Source organism: Vicia villosa, linkage group LG6, assembly GCF_029867415.1.
Source record: "Vicia villosa cultivar HV-30 ecotype Madison, WI linkage group LG6, Vvil1.0, whole genome shotgun sequence".
NCBI lineage: Eukaryota > Viridiplantae > Streptophyta > Magnoliopsida > Fabales > Fabaceae > Vicia > Vicia villosa.
This window is the reverse complement of record NC_081185.1, coordinates 48220029-48240672: the sequence shown is the minus strand read 5'-3', so window position 1 is coordinate 48240672 and position 20644 is coordinate 48220029.

The following is a 20644-nucleotide window of genomic DNA, read 5'->3' as shown; positions in this document are numbered from 1 at the left end:
AACGAGCTATGGTCACACTGTTCCATGATATGATACACAAGGAAGTCGAAGTATATGTGGATGACATGATCGCTAAGTCCTGTACTGAAGAGGAACACATCACACACTTGCAAAAGTTGTTCGAACGCTTGAAGAAGTTCAAGCTAAGGCTGAATCGGAACAAATGTACATTTGGCGTGAGATCGGGAAAGCTGTTGGGATTCATAGTATGCCAACGAGGCATAGAGGTAGATCCTGACAAGGTGAAAGCCATACAAGAAATGCCCGTTCCAAGAACAGAAAAGGAGGTTCGTGGTTTCTTAGGTCGTTTGAATTACATCTCAAGGTTCATCTCGCACTTAACTGCTACATATGAGCCCATATTCAAATTACTAAAAAAAGATCAACCAATCAAGTGGAACGACGATTGTCAAGTAGCTTTCGAAACCATAAAGCGTTATTTACAAGAACCACCGATACTCGTGCCTCCCGTGTCAGGAAGACCTTTGATCATGTACCTCACCGTCCTCGAAAGGTCTATGGGATGCGTATTGGGGCAGCAAGACGAAACTGGCAGGAAAGAACACGCTATTTACTATCTTAGCAAGAAATTCACCGATTGCGAATCTCGATATTCACCGCTGGAAAAGACATGTTGCGCCCTAGCATGGGCCTCCAAACGTCTAAGGCAATATATGCTGAACCATTCCACATGGTTAATATTGAGGATGGATCCTTTGAAATATGTGTTCGAAAAATAGGCTCTCACAGGAAGAATCGCTAGATGGCAAATGCTACTGTCAGAATATGACATTCAATACGTCACTCAAAAAGCAATAAAAGGGAGTGTACTGGCAGAACATCTAGCTCATCAGCCCATCAAAGAATATCAGTCTATGAAGTTCGACTTCCCTGATGAGGACATTATGCTAGTAAGAGACTATGAAATACCTGGACCCGATGAAGGACCCGAACCAGGATTGGTGTTGACCCTTACGTTCGGTGGAGCCTCAAACGCACTAGGACATGGCATAGGGGCAGTCTTGACATCTCCTGACAATCGTCACATACCCTTCACTGCGAGATTATGTTTCGACTGTACCAACAATATTGCTGAATACGAAGCGTGCATATTGGGGCTAGAAGCTGCGATCGATCTAAGGATTAAATTACTCAAGGTATATGGGGATTCAGCGTTGGTAATCCACCAAGTCAATAAAGAATGGGATACGCGAGATGCAAAGCTAATCCCATACCGAGACCTCATACTGGAACTAATGGCTGAGTTTGAGACCATCACTTTTAATCATATCCCGAGGGAGGAAAATCAAATGGCCGACGCGTTGGCAACACTCTCCTCTTTGTTTAAAGTAACCTGGCCAAATCACGAACCTCGGATAACAATCAGACACTTCGACGAACCAGCCTATTGCCTTACGATCGAAGAGCAACCCAATAACAATCCCTGGTACCATGATATTAGGAAATACCTGGAGAAACAAGAATATCTAGAGAACGCCTCCGCAATTGACAAAAAGACACTAAGGAGGTTGGCATCTAAGTTCTTCCTAAATGGTAATGTCCTATACAAGCAAAACTACGATTCGGTGTTACTAAGATGTGTGGATAAGAATGAGGCCAAAGAGATCATCAAGGAGGTCCATGAAGGAACCTTTGGAACTCATGCAAATGGACATTCAATGGCAAGAAATATATTAAGAGCGGGGTACTACTGGTTAACAATGGAGGCTGATTTTTTCCAATACGCAAGGACATGTCATAAATGCCAAATATATGCTGACAACGTACACGTACCGCCAAATCCACTGAACGTACTAAGCTCGCCATGGTCGTTTGCAATGTGGGGGATTGATATGATAGGAATGATCAAACCCAAAGCCTCTAATGGACACCGATTCATACTGGTTGCCATCGACTATTTCACCAAGTGGGTCGAGGCTACTTCCTACACTAATGTAACAAGACAAGTGGTTACCCGATTCATCAAACATAACCTCATATGCCGATATGGGATTCCAAGTAGAATCATTATTAACAATGGGTCAAACCTGAACAATAATATGATGAAGGAGTTGTGCGAAGAATTCAAAATTGAACACCATAATTCTTCACCATATAGGCCTAAGATGAATGGCGTTGTTGAAGCTGCAAACAAAAATATCAAAAAGATAATACAAAAGATGGTGAAGACGTACAAGGATTGGCATGAAATGCTTCCCTTCGCCTTACACGGTTACAGAACTTCAGTACGCACATCCACAGGGGCAACCCCTTTCTCTTTGGTCTATGGTATGGAAGCAGTTCTTCCCATCGAAGTGGAGATCCCCTCTTTAAGAATCCTAGCTGATACAAAGTTAGAAGAATCGGAATGGGTAAAAACCCGTTTTGATCAGCTGAATCTCATTGAAGAAAAGCGACTGACAGCTTTGTGTCACGGACAACTCTATCAGAAAAGGATGAAAAAGGCGTTCGATAAAAAGGTCCGTCCTCGAACTTACAAAGAAGGAGATCTTGTCCTCAAGAAGATCTTACTACCCCGACTCGATGCCCGAGGAAAATGGACACCTAACTATGAAGGTCCATATGTCGTCAAAACAGTATTCTCAGGAGGAGCACTTGTCCTGACCACCATGGATGGAGATGAGTTGTCGCATCCAATCAATTCAGATGCAGTCAAGAAGTACTACGCCTAGTAGGGGCAAAATTCCAAACCATGGATCCAAGATGATTCGTAAAGGATAAAAAGTCGTGCAATCACCAAATTCTGAAGTCAAAGGATTACTGGGGCCCTCGATAACAAACGAGCGATAGCAGTATTAATATCATTTCTATTTGTCATTTTTCTTTCTTTCTTTTGACATAGTTAGCATTATTAATATTATTTTTATTACCACAAAATTTGCCTAACCTTTTTACAAGAAGCAAGAAGTTTTCATCTTCATCCGATGCATCTTTCATTTGGCTTTCTTTTGAATCTACCTTTAATGCAATGCCTTTGGATTTCTTCTCTAAGTTTTCATGCTTTTCCAATCTTCCAAGTCCCGTCTCATATTCTTGAAGTTTTCCAAATAGTGTTGCGGAAGTAAATTTTGATAAATTTTTCTTTTCGGATATCGCCGTCACTTTTGGTTGCCACTCCCTTGTCAAAGATCTGAGCACTTTAAAATTAAGTTCTTCGGTAGTAAGAGTCTTACCAAGTGCCTTCAAGTGATTTGTCAAATGTAAGAATCGTTTTTGCAAATCGAGAATAGTTTCTCCGAGCTTCATTCTAAAAAGTTCGTACTCTTGGCTTAAAGTATTCAATCTTGATCTTTTAACTTCAGTGGTACCTTCATGAGTTTCTACAAGAGTATCCCATATTTCCTTTGATGTTGTACATGCCGATACTCGGAAAAATTCATCCATACTAAGAGCACCTTGAAGAAGATTGACCGCCTTTTTGTCAGCAAGAACCCTTTTTCTATCATTATCATCCCATGACGCTTTAGGTTTCTCCGATCCAACACCATTAACGACCGTTATAGGGACATGAGGACCTTGTAGGACAACCTCCCAAACTTCTTCTCCTTGTGCTTCTAGATGAGCCTTCATTCGGATTTTCCAAAAGTCAAAATATTCACCACAAAACAATGGAGGCTTGTTGTTAGAACCACCATCTTTGAAAACCGGATTTTGATTTGCGGAAGCTATTCTGGATCTTTAGGAACAAGTTACCTATAACTTGCTCTGATGCCAAATGTAAGTATCAGATATGCCTAAGAGGGGGGTTGAATTAGGTACTTTATAATTTTTTCGGTTTTATGGTGTAAAGGTGATTATTTTTCTGGTTTATGGTGATGTTACTAAAAGATGTAAAGTGCAGAAAAATAAATGACACAAGGATATATCCTGGTTCCCCTCACAAACCGAGAGTATTCCAGTCCCCTTATGCAGTAAGAGATTTTAATATAGTTGGTATCTTGTACAAGCCTAACCAAACACCAAGAACAATCCTCTTGGACCAAGAACAATCCTCTTGGATTTTTCACTAAGACCACTTATGAGAACAATCCTCTCAAAGTGTCTAACTTGTTTCCAACAATCCTAGATAACAAGAATACAACAAGTATTTGATTTTGTATAAGAGTTTGAATAGAAGAACAATGTATCAATCACTTGATTGATCTTCTCTACCAATCATGCAATTTATAAGAATAACAAGTGCTCAAATGTTGATGAATATGATATGAATTTTCTGTTTATGGTTTATGAGACAATGCAGAAAATTCTTTTGAAAGTTTGGTAATCACAACACTTGAATGAAAATTTTATGATATAGAATGATGTTAAATTTCAATAGGAAGAGGTAATTTGAATTCTGAAAATATAGGATATATATAGTGTCTTAACACCCCTAGGAATGAGTATGATACAATGAAAAGGTGCTAAGTTTGATGGTATAGAAAAGGTTCACGTTCAAATTGTAAACATACTGTTTTTTGATTCTGGAACGATGGAAATCGATTTACCAATATGGGAAATCGATTTCCCTGAAACGTTGTGCCTTAAAATTCAAAAACTGATACTGGAAATCAATTTACCACCACAGGAAATCGATTTCCACAAGCAAAAAACAAATTTCCAGAAACTGATTTGGCTGGGCACGCATGGGAACTCAATTTCCACTTATAGGAAAGCGATTTCCAGTTTGAAAAAGTTAGAAAAACAGAATTTTTAACAAGCCAAAATGCACATGATTTGAGGATGATTTTGAGCACTAAATTTATTCTTATAAGAACATGTTTGTACCTATTTGAAAGATGAGCTTCATAAAGTCTTCAAGTGATCTTGTATGTTGACAATCTTCTTTGACTTTCATAATTTGAGTAGTACAATCTTTGATACATCCTTTATTGATAGTTATGAGTGCACACATGTTGTCTTCATCAAAACACATAATATTTGGAGAAGCTTGCAATCACAAGTCTCATTGATCATGGTTCTGGCAATTTCTTGAAGAGTCCTATTCTTTCGTTCTATAACTCCATTTTGTTGTGGAGTTCTAGGACAAGAGAAATTATGGGCAATACCAATTTCTTTGAAATAAATTTCAAAGAATCTGTTCTCAAATTCGCCACCATGATCACTTCTAACTGATATGATTTTACATTCCTTTTCAGATTGAATCTGTTTGCAGAAACCAAAGAACACAGAATGTGACTCATCCTTGTGTTTTAAGAACTTTACCCATATCCATATGTTGTAATCATCTACAATGACCAATCCATATTTCTTGCCTCTGATTGATGCTGTTTTGACTGGTCCAAACGGATCAATATGCAGAAGTTGTAAAGGCCTTGAAGAAGAAACAACATTTTTAGATTTAAAAGTAGATTTTGAAAACTTCCCTTTCTGACATACTTCACAAAGAGCATCTGATTTATATTTAAGATTAGGGAGTCCTCTGACCAGATTGAGTTTGTTAATCTGAGAAATTTTTCTCATGCTAACATGACTCAATCTTCAATGCCACACCCACTGCTCTTCATTAACAGAAAGAAGGCAAGTAACCTTCTGGTTTTTAAGATCTGAGAGATCAATCTTATAAATATTGTTCTTTCTTTTACCTGTAAATAGGATTGAGCCATCCTTTTGACTAACAGCTCTACAAGACTTTTGATTAAAGATTATGTCATAACCATTGTCACTTAATTGACTTATGGACAATAAATTATGAGCTAATCCATCTACTAGCAGAACATTAGTTATAGAGGGAGAGTTACCAATACCAATGATTCTAGAGCCTATGATCTTGCCCTTCTGGTTCCCTCCAAACTTTACATATCCTCCAGATTTAACTTCCAGACTTTGGAACATAAACCTTTTTCCCGTCATGTGTCATGAGAATCCAGAGTCCAGGTACCATGACATGTTTGTCCTTTGTGCTGTTAAGGAGATCTGCAACATGAATTATTTTATCGTTAGGTGCCCACATTCTCTTGGGGCATTTGGGGTTAGTTTTCCTCATGTTCTGATTGAACTGAGGTTTAGCATAAGAAGTATCAGAATGAGCAACAGAATATTTCCTGGTGTGTGTGACATGGAAATTCTTAGGATGTGATGTGTATTTAATATCATGTGAATGTCCATACTGAAATTGGTTATACAGAGGTTTGTATTCAATAATCATCTTGTCAATAGGTTCTAGTTTATGTGGAACACTTCCTTCATATCCTATACCTGTTCTATTATTACCACTTACACCATATATCATAAAGGCCATCTGGCTTCTACCTATACTTCTAGATATAAACTTCCTGAAACTCAAATCATATTCAATAAGAATATTGTTAGTGCTTGGAATAGAAGTATCTGGACTAGAATATTTTTTTAGAGTTTCAACATCTTTTGTAAGTTTTAAAACTTTTTCTTTGAGTCCAGAGTTTTCTATCTTAAGTTTATTAGTTTCAGATGCAAAGGCCTTTTTGAGACTTTTGTATTTGATACTAAGTTTACTCTTAATTTCAAGAAGTTCTGAAAGACTAGAAACAAGTTCTTCTATAGTTAGATCAAAAAATACCTCTTCAGAATTTGAGTCAGAGGCAAATTCTTCTTCACCATCTACAATTGCCATGAATGCTATATTTGCTTGCCCATCTTCAGAGTCCGACTCTTGATCAGAGGAATCTAAGTCATACCAAGTAGCCATCATACCTTTCTTCTTCTCAAATCTTTTATTGGGCTTTTCTCTCTGAAGCTTAGGACATTCATTATTGAAGTGTCCAGGTTCTTTGCATTCATAACAAACTATGCTTTTCTTCCTAGATCTTCTAAGTCCAGAAGATTCTCCCTTTTCAGGTTTCTTGAAGCTTTTGAATCTTCTTTGCTTGCTTTTTCAGAGTTGACTCACTCTTCTAGAAATAAGAGATAACTCATCTTCTTCTTCATACTCTGAGTCGTCAGATCTTTCTTCTTTTTCCTGAAAAGAATTAGTACAATTTTTATTATTAGATTTTAAAGTAATAGATTTACCTTTCTTTTGAGGTTCATTTACGTCCGGCTCAATTTCATGACTCCTTAGAGCGCTTATGTGCTCTTCAAGGGATACTTCATTCAGATTCTTGGCTATCTTGAAAGCTGTAACCATTGGTCCCCATCTTCTGGGTAAACTTTTGATTATCTTCTTGACATGATTAACTTTAGTGTAACCTTTGTCTAGAGCTCTCAGTCCAGCTGTCAGAGTCTGGAGTCTAGAAAACATTGCTTCATGATGATTTTTGAAATCTTTCTTTTGTGCATCACTCATAGCTTGTCTACTAATTTTGACTCCACTAGTTTCTTGATGTTTGTAACCATCCAACACCAATTCCTATAGGTCACCATCTTAACATATAAAGTAGCTCTCTAGCCTATCTTTCCAATATTCAAAATTTTCACCATCAAAGACTGGTGGTCTGTTGTATCCATTGAAGTTGTTACTACCATTGTTGTTTTGTTCAGTAGAAGGTGGTACTGGAGTTGCCATTTGCGTTTTTTTCTCCTGAATCTTTTGTCTAACACTGTTAAGCGTTTGCACCTAGAACCAAGGCGCTCTTATGCCAATTGAAGGAGTGAAAAACACTTAGAAAGGGGGGATTTAATAAGGGTTGTTTCTTTTTGGTAAATAAAAACAATGAACACAATTATTTTTATCTTGGTTCGTTTGAACTCAAACTACCTCCAGTCCACCCTCACAGGTGATTTACCTCCACTAGGGATTTAATCCACTAATAAAAAATGATTACAATGGTTCTCCACTTAGATCAAACCTACGTCTTCTTGAGTCTACAGATCACAACATGATCACTCAAGGAATTTTGGTTTACAAATATATAATCAAATATAAGAGATTAAAGTTGCTTCTAATAAAGCTGTAATCACCAAGTGATTTTTCTCTTAAGCTTAAGTTCTATAACTCACTAAGTATACAAAAGTATGTGAGATTGAAGATGAAGATTGGTTGCTTTGTTCAAGAGCTTTTTACGTGAGAGAGGATCAGAGTTTGTATATTGTGAATTGTAACGCAAGCTCTAGCCTTTTTCTCTGACAGACTTGTTCCTTTTATAGGCGTGAGAATGTGACCGTTGAACAGTTCTGCATTTAATGCTTTGCGTAAACAGTACAATGCTGCATTTAATGTTTCATGCTTTTGTCAACTACCTCGAGCCTTGCTTCAATTGCTTTTTCTAACTTTGCCTTTTGTAGCCATACTTCCAACGTTCATTTTGTCAGACACACAGACTAGCCTTTCTAGCTTTTCATCATTTGCTTCTGTTCTGGAATCAGACTTTATGTTTAGCTTTGTTCATCAGAGTTTCCAGCATTTGGTGCAGATCAGAACTTTAGCGCTTCAGACTTTGAAAGTTCTTTTATGCGTGATACCTTTCAAAGCTTCAGATCTTGCTTCTCATAGTCATGTTCTGACAACTTCAAGATCATGTTCTGATGTCGCCATCCAGAACATCTGGTTCAGAGCATCTGAAGGATGAAATGTTGCATACTCTTTTATACTTTTCTTGAAATGGAAAACGTAATCTATTAGAGTACCACGGTGGGAGAACTGACTTTAATATTTTGCAAAAAAATGTTGCGGTGAGCAAGAGTCGCCACCAATTTTTATTTTGTCCAATTATGGAAAGGTATAAAAGTACAGGAAAGACCTAAAAAGACTTTGAGTTTGGGGGTAAGTTATGAAAAGGGAAGGTGTTAGCACCCTTTTCATCCGTAGTTATCTACGGGCTCTTAGTTTGCATAGCTCGTTTTGTTTTGTTTGAAAATCATAGTGTGTGTGTGTGTGTTTTGAGAAAAGGTGCCAATAGTAGGTAGGACTTCACAATGATCCTTGTATCAGTCCTCAAGGATGTATGCGAAGTATTTTGAAATTCGTTTGAAAAAGTAAGTGGTGAGGAAAGAAAGTTTATTTGTTGAGCAAGCAAACTAAGGGCTACTTATCCTAACGTTTAGTCTTTCCTATACTTTTTGAAGGGATAGGACTAACCATACCATTTGTGGGTAGGTAGTCTTGTCTATTGGACATGTACGGTACATCGAAAGGTCATCTGTGATCGTTGAAGGCAACATGATAGAGGTACCTTTAGCAACTTCGAAGGGACAAATCATTTCTTTTTCATAGGCAGCAATCGAGGGTCAAGATCATGTATTCGTAGGCAACTTCGAGGGTCATCGAGGGACCATGATCTTTGATGATTTAAATCGTAGGGACTTTTGCTAATGGTACCTCTATATTCGAGGGACACGACCATTTAATCCGCAAGGCAACCAAGAGGGGCGTACCCTAGAGGTGAGTGTGTGGAGAGAAGTGTGTTAATTCAAATATTTATCTTGAAAATTAAGGTTATTCTATGTTCCGAAAATTAAAGTGCGGAAATTAGATCCTACGCTATTACATGGCTTCGGGATGGGGATTACAATAAAAACCTGGCAGAAAAATAAAGCGCGGAAAGTAAAAGGTCCTAAGTTAATTATTACAAACTAGAAGCAGTTACAATAAAAAAATAAAATAAAATGGTAAGTGTATAAAGTGTTAAACAAAGCTTGTGAATGTCCATGAAGATAATCCAAGCACCTCAAGATTAATACCTCACAATCAAAAATGAAAATGTTAGTAACACAACATAATATATGAGAAAAACGGTAGAAATATAGAGAAATATACATGAAACGAATATTTTTAATTTTTTTAATATTGGAAAATAACGTCTAATTAAATTAGTATTTTTGTATTTTTTTTTTTTGTATTTTCCACACATAATAAAATGAAAATTAATAAACAACTAAGAGTATTAGAGCAATTAAATTGGGCCTGAAGAAAGTATAATAAAGGGGTGCATGGTTAGATATAGAAGTGGATTAGTAAAATGTACAAGGAAGAGGCCCATGGCCCAAGAGGTTCTAACCCTAATTGATTTAAAGTGGATGAATAAATAAATAGATAAATTAAAAAATAAAAACTATATTCAGCACATGGGGCGGCGCCCCAATTGAACCTTTACTCCCTTTTCAAAACTTGTTCCCCGGTCCAATAGGAAGAGGAAACCTGTCAGTTAAAAAAATAATAATAATAGCTAAGCAAACCTGCATCAAGGACAAAAAGGATTAAAACGTTTCCTTCTCTTCTTCATCTCTCTTCCTTCTTTCTTCAATATCATAACACAACTATAATAAATATTCTCAGTAAACTCCAATTACAGCTTCAAAAATGGAATCAAAAGAGTAAAATACCATAAGCAGTATATTAGTGATTATTAAAAAATAGAAATTATTAGATGGAACAGAAATTAGTGTATAAGATAATATGTACGTGAAGGATAATAAAAAAAATGTACACATTACTAATATATAGATGACCAATTTATTCACAGACAATTATTATCCTATGGTTAAAGTAACCAACAATGTAAAGATAAAAAATCGAAATTAAACGGCAAGGGGCCTCATTAATTGCTAGTGAAAAAGAGAGAGTGTGGAGTGCTCTATTTATAGAGTGGAATTAGGTCAAGATCAATCCTAAATAAGGAAATGATCCAACCCAAAGGTCCATGGACCTTCTTGATTCTCAAGATGGAAATGCCCCAAGTGGGAATTGAACCCGTGACCTTTTGTTTGCAAGCCTTACTTCCTAACCAACTAAGCTATGTTATTTATTTGAAATAAAAAGTCAATTGAAAGTGTATGAAGCATCGGCCAACATTTTCTATTTATTAAAATATAAAAAATTTAAGAGTAAACTACTATATTTTAAAATAGACTTTAAGTCGAATATTTATAAAATTCAGGATGTCGATGTAAATGAACTCAAGATTTTATAAAAATCCAATTTTGAAAATAATTTTGAAATTTTTTGTCACTAAAAAGTGTGGGCAAATTTTGGGGTACAACAACCTCCCATATTACATCTGCTGAAAACTTTGTTACTAAAAAATGTAAAAGAAAAATTAGAGGTTCCACGATGTATAACAAGGTGGAAAAATCCCATGAAATTAGTGTTCGCTACCCAGTTAGAGTTGATACAGAAACTGGCAGGGCTTCTGGTGAAAATGATAATGATTTTGGGGTTACATTGTGTTACAAGGTAGATAGATAGCATGAAGTTGACGAGGATTTTTTTGTTTAATACTGATAACATCTCTATTGTGTAAACATAGGATGTGTTCCTTGTTAGTCCAAATGAATAGTACGTGAAAAACAAAATGCTTGCATATTATGATGAGCGTTGGAGGGGCTTTAAAATAGAACTTAACCACGATTATATTAAATATGGAGAAGATAAAAAATAGACTCCATACGAGGTGTATTCATTAATTGATCAAGATGTTTGGGAGATATTTGTAGAGTCTCGCACCACTCCTTCTTTTTAGGAAAAGAGCTAAAAAGGAAAGGAAAATCGAGCTAGAAATATCTAACCACATAGGTTGTCTTGTGGAGGATATCAAAGAATTGAAAAAAAATTGATTTTAGAAAAAAGAAAACAAAGGTAGGAAGAGCTGGGAGGTTCTATAAGTCTTGATTGCACTCCATCTCCACCATCACGCCGCAAGAAATGGACAAAGGAACGTCAAAGAAAAGATAACGAGTTTACATCAGATGCTACGCGCGAAGTGGCTCAAAGGATCGTAAGTAGATACTTTTTTTAACAATATTTATTTTAGTTAAATCAATTTGGTAAAGATGAAATTTCATATGTGTTGTAGGATGATCTTGTTGAACAAACCAAAGCAGGCCTCTTCACTTCACAAGGTCGTCATGACATCTTGGTAGAAGTGATTGGAACCGAGGAGCATCTTGGGCGTGCCCGTGGTCTTGGTAGAGGCGTTGGCTTCAAGGTATTTTTTTGACTCTCTAAAGCATTTAGAGAGAAAATCACTAAGAGAGAGATTGAAGAGATTGTTGCTGTTGTGTTGGGGAAGGAAGGGGAGAAGTGGAAGGAGGGGCAAGATAGGATCTTAGAGGAGGAGAGGGAGAGCTGGTTGCAGATGAAGGTGGAGAAAAACATAAGAAAGGGAGGGATTGAATTGTGTTCTTTATTAATTAAAATTTCCCTTTCTTTTTCTTAGGGTATTTTCTTTCACTTAATCATCTATTGGATTATGCTTTGATGTTGCGGAAGCATGAAGTGTAGAACTACATAACCAATACGATGTTCGTTATCATCAAAACCAGATTCTGAACATAGATTCTCAATCTTGTTCTAACAATCTCCCCCTTTTTGATGATGACAAAAACCATGTATTTTGATGGAACAATTTTATGAGAGGATAATAATTAAGCAAGTAAACTTCATCTCAATTTGAATGTTCAATCAAGTAACTTTAATTTTCATCAAAATATACTATTCTTTCTCCCCCCTTTTTGTTATTATCAAAAGCGTTTAAGAGGGTAGGATCAGTCTTAGAAATACTTCTACTGTTCAATCAAGCAACTAAAGATCTCATCTTATCCTTTTCCTTCTCCCCCCCTGAGATATATACTTTCCCCCTGAGCTAGATACCCCTATGGATTACTTTCTATTTTATGGCTCCCCCTGAATTAAGTAATCCTATTTGTTTCTTCAGAAGATTTGTAAATATTTTAGTTATGCATGCGTGCATCATCTTGGAGGTTCTGAAGGTGTATTCTTTCAGGCTAAGATGTTCTTCCTGTAATCTTCAAAGACATAAGCTTCTGTTGCGAGAGTTAGAGAGGACTTTATCTTTTAATCTCCTTAAAAATTGTCCAGATTGTGTTCAGAACATTTATGAGATTAATGATCAGATTGTGTTTAGAAAATTTTTGGATTGTCTTTATGTTATTTTTATGATGCAGAAATTGAGTTCGTTGGGTATATTCAGCCATACAAATTCAAATCATTTTGAAATTCAAGAGAATATAGTTGAGAAAGTTACGGGTGGTACGAGCACGACACATAGTTTTCTGCCATCCAGGGCAATATTTAACCCACACCACCAAAACAAGATATCGTTAAGTCATGATCTAGATCGGTTATTTGTACCTTTTAAGATTTCTGAACATAAATTTTTGAAGGGAGATGTATACCTAGATAATTCCATATTACGAATTTGGAGCTCGTAAGTACAGTTTTATTTTGATTTTTATTTATATTCATACGTTCTTGTACTTTAACATAAAGATTTTGTTAGACGCTGGCCTTAGGATCTAGAGGGGGGGGTGAATAGATCGTTCACAGTTTTACGGATTTAAACGACTTTTCAGCGGAAGTGATTCTGAATCGACTCGCGTCTATTCCGAACCGCTATCGAAACGATTATATATGTGTTTAAAAAACCAGTCAAGGACTTGAATTGAATGATAAGAGTATATGTTGCAGAATCAAAGCGTTTCTCTTATTGAAAATCAGATTAACTTTTTGTATGATGGACAATGTTTGCAATGCAGTAAGAGTGATAGAAACAAATATACAAACACTTGGTGATAATGATCAAATTGAAGGTAATTCAATGTGTGATGGATTGTGATGTTTATGAACGTTCTTAGCTCACAATCTTAACACTCGAATCGTTGATCAATTTGCTATTATAACCAAATATGAACAGAATGTAAATGAAAAAGTAAAAGCGACAAGAACACGATATTTGTTTAGGCAGTTCGTCGATCGTCCTCGCTACGACTACGTCTGCCCCCAATTCCAAATTGAAATTGGGTAATCTTTCATTAATGTTGAAAGTAGTATATACAAAGAAGATAACAAAGCGATAAACGATAAACCAATTATGTCGATCCTTTGAATCTTCTTCCCCCTTAATCTTGACCAAGATCAAGGTTATCCAAGAGCTTCACTTCGATTCCCTTCTGCAGTGTCTTGATTCCTTGAACTCCCCGTTCCTCAATCGTTACACTCAGCCGAATCCTCAATGAACGCCTCTTGATAAAAACCCCCAAGAACCACCCGTCGTGGAGGACAAAACCCGCAGATTTTATTCACCAACAAACCCCACAAACCTTCACCCACTAGGAATCTTCAATTCCGTTCCATGGACGTTATCGAACTCATCACTAACCCACAACGCAAGAATGATTATGTGTAATTGTGTTGGAGATGATGACGAACGAAGATGAGAAGCGTTTGTGTATCTTTCAGTCGTTGGTGTTGCTGAATAATTAAGCCTTGCACAATATATATGATTGCATAACAGTTGGAGATGAGAGAAACCGAATTTTTGGCATTCTTGATCAATTAGGTCGACCTCTTGTAGTGCTTAGGTCGACCTAGCAGAGCTTGCAGAATTTTGCTCCCAGTTAGGTCGACCTGTTGAAGGGGTAGGTCGACCAGAATCCTCTTCTGATGCGTTCTGGGGACATTTTCACAGATTAGGTCGACCTAGTTGTTATGTAGGTCGACCTAGCAGACTGATATGCAGATTTCTTCATTTTACGTCGACCTAAATGGTCTGTGAGTCGACCTAGCAGCAGTATATGGCTTTTTCTTCATTTTAGGTCGACCTGGGTTGACAGTAGGTCGACCTAACTGCTGATTTTCTGCATTTTTCTTGTTTAGCTTGTGTTGAGTCGACCTTTATGCATAGTAGATCATCCTGTGCTTTCATGAGTGATTAAATGCTTTGCTTTTCCGATTCCTCCTTGTTGTTTGGATGCTCATTTGAGTTTGCCATAAATCAAAAACATCTTAGAGTTGTAATCTTGTACTTAGAGTTGTAATCTTGTATTCACATACTCCCCCTTTTTGATGATGGCAAACCAATAGTTAAAAGCTTTGGTAGTAAGTGACACAGACTCAACAAGGCTCCCCCGTACATCCAGCATCTATTTCTCAACCAAGCCATCTCTCCACAAAGCTCCCCCGTACACTCAGCACTCAGCATCTTTCTCCCCCTTTGTCAACATCAAAAAGAGAAAACAAGAGAATAGGAGAGTAACAGGAGAACCATAGATAAAATGCTAGCATTCATAAAAGGTAGTCAGTTATAGCATGAGAGTCAAATGAGCGAGAGCGATATATGTATGAAGTCACTATAAGCATGTTGATTGATAGCATATTATAGTATCAATAATATTTTTGGAAGTGAACAACAATAACGTTACCGCTTTCTCAACTTTAATGGCAGCCTTTAATCACTGTGGAATGACGCCTGGCTAGATGATGAACTACCTTTACGCTAAGAAAAATGTTAGCAAGAGAGAACATATATATATATATATATATATATATATATATATATATATAAAGTAAAGGAATAATATTAAGAGAGAACAAACGTAATTAGCCCAAATTAGAGATATCGAGTATCCCTAATTCCCTACGAATGTTGAAGTATTGCTCCGTTGCTAGAGGTTTGGTGAAGATGTCAGCTAGTTGCTTCTTGCTTTCTACATGTTCAAAAGTAACGTCTCCTTTCTCTACATGATCTCGTAGAAAGTGATGTCTTATTTCAATATGTTTGGTACGAGAGTGTAAGACAGGATTTTTACTCAAGTTTATGGCGCTTGTGTTGTCGCACATGATAGGTATGCGATCAAGCTTAATACCAAAGTCAAGAAGTTGTTGCTTGAGCCATAATATTTGTGCACAGCAGCTTCCAGCAGCTACATATTCTGCCTCAGCAGTAGATAATGCAACCGATACTTGTTTCTTGCTATGCCAACTTATCAATGAATTTGAGAATAGATGACACGTTCCACTTGTGCTTTTTTTATCGGATTTGCAGCCAGCAAAATCTGAATCAGAGAATCCTACCAAATGACACTCATTTCCTTTTGGATACCATAGGCCATATGTAGTAGTTCCACATAAGTATCGCAGAATTCTTTTGACGGCTTTCAAGTGAGATTCTTTTGGACAAGATGGATATCTTGCACACATACACACACTAAACATGATGTCTGGTCTTGAGGCAGTAAGATACAATAGTGAACCTATCATACCTCGGTATAATTTTACGTCAACCTCTTTACCTTTCTCATCTTTGTCTAGATTAGTATTTGTTGCCATAGGTGTGTCAATTTCTTTTGCTTCACTCATTCCAAATCTTTTGAGCAGCTCTGTACAGTATTTAGTTTGATTCACAAATGTTCCATGACTGAGTTGCTTGATTTGTAGGCCAAGGAAGAAATTTAGCTCACCCATGAGACTCATCTCAAATTCACTCTGCATAAGCTTAGAAAAATCTTTGACAAGTTTTGCATTAGTCGACCCAAATATAATGTCATCTACATAACTTTGGACTAAGAGAATATCTTTATCTTTTCTTTTAATAAAGAGAGTAGTATCAACTTTACCTCTAGAGTACCCTTGACTAAGGAGAAATTTGCTCAAACGTTCGTACCAAGCCCGAGGGGCTTGTTTAAGACCGTATAGAGCACGTTTCAGCTTATAGACATGAGTTGGATACATGTAATTCTCAAAGCCGGGTGGCTGAGCAACATAGACTTCTTCATTTATATAGCCATTTAGAAAGGCACTTTTAACATCCATTTGGAATAGTTTGAAGTCTTTAGAACAAGCATAAGCAAGTAAGAGGCGAATAGCTTCGAGACGTGCTACAGGAGCGTATGTCTCTTCATAATCAATACCTTCCTCTTGATTATAACCTTGGGCAACTAATCTAGCTTTGTTTCTAGTAATAACACCGTTTTCATCAAGTTTGTTACGAAAAACCCATCTAGTGCCTATTACTTGATGATCTCCCGGATGAGGGACTAAGTCCCAAACATCATTCCGTTTAAATTGGTTTAATTCTTCTTGCATGGCCATTAGCCAATGCTCATCAAGTAATGCATCCTTAGCGTTTTTCGGCTCAACTTGTGAAACAAAAGCAAAATGATGACAGAAGTTACTTATCTTTGAGCGTGTTGTAACGCCCCTTGAGATGTCTCCTATTATATTGTCAATTGGATGGTCTTTCACGTTTGTCCAGGCCTTGGGAAGTTCTTCATTGTTTGAGATGCTTTCTTTCTCATTTTCATTGTGAGACTCATCTTTCTCTCTCTCAGCATCTATCTTTACAATACTTTCATTCTCATCTTCCTTATCCTTGACAATGTCTTCAGTGGATGGACCTGCACCATTAAATGAAGGACCTACACTTCCTTTACCAAGTATGGTTCTTCAATCTTTCTTCATAGATGACATACCAAGAGTGGTATGTCTTCCTTTAAGTGTCTTGAGCACCGGCTGTCAAGGAACCACCACCTTTCGGCGATGTCAAGACACTTTTCCTGCGAAATTAAATTAGAGTGGAAGGTCCCCAATCTTAATTGGGTCCTGGATGGTGAGTACACAATTTGTTGCACTTAGGCAACCATTGAAATACTCCTTTAGGAACTAAAATTCTCCTAAATTTGCATTTTTCAATGGTATGTCCCTTTTTGCAACAATAATGACAGGTAATATGATGAGAATATGGAGTTTTGCTAGTTGATACTTTTGGTACAAAAGTATATTTGCTATATAAAGGAGTATAGGATCTCTTGAATTTGTTTGGATTAACCGCAAAGGTCACTTTAGGTTGTAGAGCCTTGTCCAATTTGGTTTTTAAATCTCTCACTTCTTTTTGCCAAATGTGACATGTCTCACAACCAAACCATGACGTAGGGTCGATATCAACTTTATCCTTTTGAATGTCTAACATAGATTGTTTTAAAGCTTCCATATCCTTTTCGGTCTTCTCAACTTTTGATTCAAGGTATGAAAAGATTTTCTTATTTGAGGCTAAAAGTTTGAAAGCTTCAATTGCATCTCTATGTAGTTTTTCAAAAGCTAATTTCAATTGATCATGAGATACCTTATCTACAAGTTCAGGTTTAAGATGACTTACAGCTTTCTTTCTCTTGTATTGATGAGCCATAAAGCATAAGTTTGCTAATTCTTCTTCATCGCTTGATGAGCTTTCACTAGATGAATCACTTTCCCATGCTACGTAGGCTCTTTTAGATTTGTTATGGCCTTTGCTTTGGTTCTTCTCTTTTTCTTTCTCAAGGTATGGACAATCCGGTTTGTAGTGACCGGCTTTCCCACAATTGAAGCATAGCCCTTTGATTTTTCCTTTGTTGTTGTCATCTTGTTTGAACTTAGTTGATTGCTTTCTATAGTTGATCAATCCTTTGTTAGAATGCTTTGCTCCATTTTCTTTAGATATGTGTTGTATCTTCGCACAAACAGTCCCATTTCCTCATCATCGGAGTCTTCGTCATCACTTGTGTCACTATCCTTTGGCTCTCGTTTTGAGGTCTTGGAGCTCGAAGCTTTTAGAGCTATTGACTTCTTCTCTACCTCTTTCTCCATGTTCTTTTCTTTCTTTGTCCTCTTCTCATGCATGTCAAGGCATTTAAGATGCTGTTCATGTTCCTCTAGTTTACCAAAAAGAGTGGTAATGTCTAAAGTGTTGAGATCATTTGCTTCCTTAATTGCTGTAACTTTGGGTTGCCATTCCCTGTTCAAACACCTTAAGATTTTGTTAGTAGCAACTGCATTGGAAACAGGTCTATCAAGAGAATTTAATCGATTTTTCAGGTGAACGAATCTTTTCTGCATGCTTTCGATGGTTTCACCATCTTCCATGTGGAAAAGTTCGAACTCTTGAGTTAGCGTATTGATCCTAGCTAGTTTGACATCATCCGTTCCCTCGTGGGCAACTTGCAATGTGTCCCACATAGCTTTAGCTGATCTACAATGGGAAACGCGATAGTATTCATCAACTCCCAGAGCTGAGATTAGAATGTTTCTCGCTTTCCAATCGTATGCATATCTCTTTTCATCTTCAGCATTCCAAGTATCTTCTGGTTTTGGAACAACTGCACCAGCTGCATTTGTCATAGTGATCTGAAATGGACCATTGACAATAGCTGTCCAGATGTTCCTATCAATTGCATTGATATGGACATACATACAATCCTTCCAATAGCCGTAGTTTTCGCCGTTGAAAACTGGAGCTCTATTATGAGCCCCTTTAGGTCCGGAAGCCATCTTTCCAATAAGTGTTTCACGTAGCACGGAATAAACCAGAGCTCTGATACCACTTGTTAGACGCTGGCCTTAGGATCTAGAGGGGGGGGGTGAATAGATCGTTCACAGTTTTACGGATTTAAACGACTTTTCAGCGGAAGTGATTCTGAATCGACTCGCGTCTATTCCGAACCGCTATCGAAACGATTATATATGTGTTTAAAAAACCAGTCAAGGACTTGAATTGAATGATAAGAGTATATGTTGCAGAATCAAAGCGTTTCTCTTATTGAAAATCAGATTAACTTTTTGTATGATGGACAATGTTTGCAATGCAGTAAGATTGATAGAAACAAATATACAAACACTTGGTGATAATGATCAAATTGAAGGTAATTCCATGTGTGATGGATTGTGATGTTTATGAACGTTCTTAGCTCACAATCTTAACACTCGAATCGTTGATCAATTTTCTATTATAACCAAATATGAACAGAATGTAAATGAAAAAGTAAAAGCGACAAGAACACGATATTTGTTTAGGCAGTTCGTCGATCGTCCTCGCTACGACTACGTCTGCCCCCAATTCCAAATTGAAATTGGGTAATCTTTCATTAATGTTGAAAGTAGTATATACAAAGAAGATAACAAAGCGATAAACGATAAACCAATTATGTCGATCCTTTGAATCTTCTTCCCCCTTAATCTTGACCAAGATCAAGGTTATCCAAGAGCTTCACTTCGATTCCCTTCTGCAGTGTCTTGATTCCTTGAACTCCCCGTTCCTCAATCGTTACACTCAGCCGAATCCTCAATGAACGCCTCTTGATAAAAACCCCCAAGAACCACCCGTCGTGGAGGACAAAACCCGCAGATTTTTTTCACCAACAAACCCCACAAACCTTCACCCACTAGGAATCTTCAATTCCGTTCCATGGACGTTATCGAACTCATCACTAACCCACAACGCAAGAATGATTATGTGTAATTGTGTTGGAGATGATGAAGAACGAAGATGAGAAGCGTTTGTGTATCTTTCAGTCGTTGGTGTTGCTGAATAATTAAGCCTTGCACAATATATATGATTGCATAACAGTTGGAGATGAGAGAAACAGAATTTTTGGCATTCTTGATCAGTTAGGTCGACCTCTTGTAGTGCTTAGGTCGACCTAGCAGAGCTTGCATAATTTTGCTCCCAGTTAGGTCGACATATTGAAGGGGTAGGTCGACCAGAATCCTCTTCTGATGCGTTCTGGGGACATTTTCACAGATTAGGTCGACCTAGTTGTTATGTAGGTCGACCTAGCAGACTGATATGCAGATTTCTTCATTTTACGTCGACCTAAATGGTCTGTGAGTCGACCTAGCAGCAGTATATGGCTTTTTCTTCATTTTAGGTCGACCTGGGTTGACAGTAGGTCGACCTAACTGCTGATTTTCTGCATTTTTCTTGTTTAGCTTGTGTTGAGTCGACCTTTATGCATAGTAGATCATCCTGTGCTTTCATGAGTGATTAAATGCTTTGCTTTTCCGATTCCTCCTTGTTGTTTGGATGCTCATTTGAGTTTGCCATAAATCAAAAACATCTTAGAGTTGTAATCTTGTACTTAGAGTTGTAATCTTGTATTCACATAGATTTGACCTTGTAGGTACATCCATGAGGTCTATGCTGAAAGGAAACTTCTAAAC